At 38.2% G+C, this 3,358-nt stretch overlaps 1 long non-coding RNA gene across 1 annotated transcript; it reads left to right on the plus strand.

Annotated features, from left to right (window-relative positions):
- The first annotated feature begins 25 nt into the window (after positions 1-25).
- Positions 26-2,872, plus strand: LOC138956322 (uncharacterized). Its single transcript, XR_011452599.1, has 5 exons — positions 26-241; positions 502-587; positions 1,114-1,188; positions 1,967-1,977; positions 2,689-2,872. It is a non-coding gene; the product is annotated as an uncharacterized lncRNA (long non-coding RNA).
- The last annotated feature ends 486 nt before the right edge of the window (positions 2,873-3,358 follow it).

The following is a 3,358-nucleotide window of genomic DNA, read 5'->3' on the forward strand; positions in this document are numbered from 1 at the left end:
GCATTTTTGCAGGTGGAGTATTGATGACTGATAGTGCTGGAACAGCAAATTGCAGAGGAACTTTACACGAAGCCTCAATCATATCTAGTGGAGCTACAGACGTAACAAAGAGACTTCCCTTTACACAGAGGATGCTTGGGGAACTTCAACGCAGGCCGAACACGGAAAACCCGAGGCGGCAAGCATGAGCAGTCCTAATCTCTTGAGCAGTAACAACAGAAGGTCAACTCTTCATCTCTGAGTAAGTTCAGACACCTATTCTTCAATGGTTTAATTAGGAGATGTTATAAAAAAAAAATACAAGATCATCTCTCGGTGTGTGTGTGTGTGTGTGTGTGTGTGTGTGTGTGTGTGTGTGTGTGTGTGCGTGTGTGTCTGTGTGTGTTTTCAAGTGATACATTTTTATTTTAAATTTTGAGTTTGAAACAAACTCACAGCTCTGTTACATTATATTTTTAATTTGTATTTCATGCTTTTTTTCTTCTTTTTTTTTGGTAACAGTACATGTACTAGTTCTCACGACCTGTGGAAAGTGCTTGAGCATGTCCCTGTGACGACACTTATGCCATGGAACCATATTTTGACAGGTTAGTTTCTTTCTTGTGTCTCCATTTGGTAATTGACACCAACTGTTTTAGTGTTTGTAACATATCCGACCGGAACCCGGATTAGATTAAAAGTAAAAATGTTCTGAACAGTGGCAGATACAGACTAAAAGTAAAGGCAGTAATTGAGAATGTGGGTGACTAAAGAAACAAATAAATGTGATTTGCTTATATAATGAATGAATGTATTTAACACCCCAAAATGCCAAGTATTCTTCCAAATTACACATTTTAGAAATAATCGTGTGCTTTTCAATAGTTGTGTTAAATGGAACAAGTACTTCTTAGTTCTAATAGCTTCTTCTTTTTTTAAATCTGTATGGCACACAAAAATGAGCATTAATTTCAGCTGTTGTGCATTGTTTTCATTTAATATATATTTAAGTTTGTACAATTAGTATCGTATGATGCTCAAGCATCGCACTGCTTTATTTTCGCAGCTGATCATACTTTTGAGGTTGTGCTGTAGCTGAATTTAAAAAAAAACTCAGAATGTCTTATTTTGCAGTGGGATGGGAAAGCGCCTGTCTTGACACATGCCAATTGCCAGAGTCTTAGTACTGAGTAGTGGCCGTCTGTATAGGTCCAATTCATTCTTCTTACTCGGCGTGACGTTATCAAATGGATCGGCTAGCTTTAGCCCGAAGGGGCACAACTCCGCTCATACTCTCTTCGCGCCGCCATATTGGATGCCGTCTTTGTTAGTTTTCTTCATTGCACTCTTGTTCTTTTTGCGTATTTCACTGTGTATGCAGACAAAATGAAGAAAACTGTGCATGCATGAGTCCAAAGGGGATCTGCCTTTTTAACACAACAGCACAACATAAAAAGTAAAGCAAGAATACATTATTATATTCATTTATTTATTCTTTATCTCAAATTACCATGCAGACAGTGCACCAAAATTCACAAGATAAAGCTCTCAAGACAGGCAAATGAGGTACAATGCAGCTCAGGTAACTACTGCAAAGTATAATTTTCAAAGAATCCTATCACAGTGTTCACTCTAAAGGCACAACCGATGGACAATTGTTGATTAGCGCACTCGCGGCACACAGCAAAAAATAACCAGTTATAATCGTCTTCTCCGCTCAGTAACTTCCTTCCAGTTGTCACCCTGATGGTAAACAACTTTAGGGATCCTAAAGTGTGCCTGCTGACTGCAGTTTTTGGCCACACAACGTGTCATTTTCATTTTTGTCGAGTCGCCACCCAACGCTCAAGCACTGTCAGAGATCGTGCAAGGCATCCAACATGGCGGCGGATGACCAATTCCAGAGAGTTACGACCCGTGATTCTCATACCGCGCGCGCCGAGTAGAAATGCTGTTGTTAACTTGAGTTTCTGCAATGGGCCTATAGCCGGCAGAAAGGTAATGTTCCAGTCATATAAAAAAAATCGTTTTTGAACCTACATCTTTTAAACTTCACATCTTCTTAGGTTTCATAACCTACAGTCATGAGGTACGCCATAATGAAATGTCAAAGTGAGAGCACATAGGGTCAGTATATAAAACTATGGGGAATTGTCCTTTTCTTTGATTTGTATTTAGCTGGCTAGAGTTTTCAAACATATTACACTTCCATATCTAGCTATGAATCACGTCCAGTTGATCTCGTTTAAGTTTCAAGAGAAGGCCGGTTATATAAGAAGCAAATATTTATCGTTTGTGGAGTCAAAAGTGCCAGATCATTTTTGAGTCTAATAATCTAAGATGAAGGTGATCCACGCGAGCTTTCCCTTCAGTTGTTATAATTATGTTATTAAAGTAACACACTTCTAGGAATTGACTGTTAGACATGATTAATTACTTGTCTAATTACCATTTTGAGCTATGCACATGTTTGCGTTGTGCAAAACAGCTTGTCTTCAGCTAGGTTCTTCTTGTTTGTGGTGGTGGTGGTGGTGTGTGTTTGCTTGTTTCCTCTGTTTTTAGTTTTGTTTCTTTTTTTACTTGAGAAAGGAGAGTCAGTGTACTACAAAAGCAAAACAAATAAGTAGATGGAGATGTGAAAGAAAAAAATCTGCAGTGTTTTGGCTTAAGACTATACACACTAATGATTTTCTGAACTGATTGTTTCAGCAACAGTCTGAAGGGTGCAAGAACTATACAATGGAGAGGAAGTGGATTTCGCTAAACGGACACCTTCTTCAAGATTTATTACAATATTGTTTTCAATCAGAGGGCCTCCAACATGTCAAAAGTGTATCGGACAACAGGCTGACTAGCCAGTGGTCACAACAGTGCTTCAAATCAGAAAAAAATATGGACCAGTTAATACAAAAAACTTAGGCCTAGGAGCAACACTACAGTTGACGATGTTTGGAAACAAATCCACTGAGGAGTTTATTGACCGCTAACCCTGATAAACCTTAGCTATGTCAAGGAATAATAATGTTCGGGCAAGTGATGAAAGGCCTCACGGTCCCAATACACATTTTCTGCAATTAAATATGTTCTTTCCAAAACCTGCACATCCAAGCTAATGAGTACTACTATCATGTGTTGAATTGTTCAATCAATAGTCAAAACGATCATACTGGCAGTGAATGAGTGCATATTTCTGACACCAACACTTTGACAAAACATGCACTATATAATTATTGTTCACTATTATACGATCAGCATATGTTTTTGTTGTTGTTTGTATCTTGACTCCCTATCCAGAAAATGAAATACAACTACTCCATAAACACTCAAACAAAATCTTTTCCAGAAAATGCCATATCGAAAGAAGAGTGCATACTTACAT

The sequence above is a fragment of the Littorina saxatilis genome, unplaced genomic scaffold, assembly GCF_037325665.1.
Source record: "Littorina saxatilis isolate snail1 unplaced genomic scaffold, US_GU_Lsax_2.0 scaffold_601, whole genome shotgun sequence".
In the NCBI taxonomy this organism is placed as follows: Eukaryota; Metazoa; Mollusca; class Gastropoda; order Littorinimorpha; family Littorinidae; genus Littorina; species Littorina saxatilis.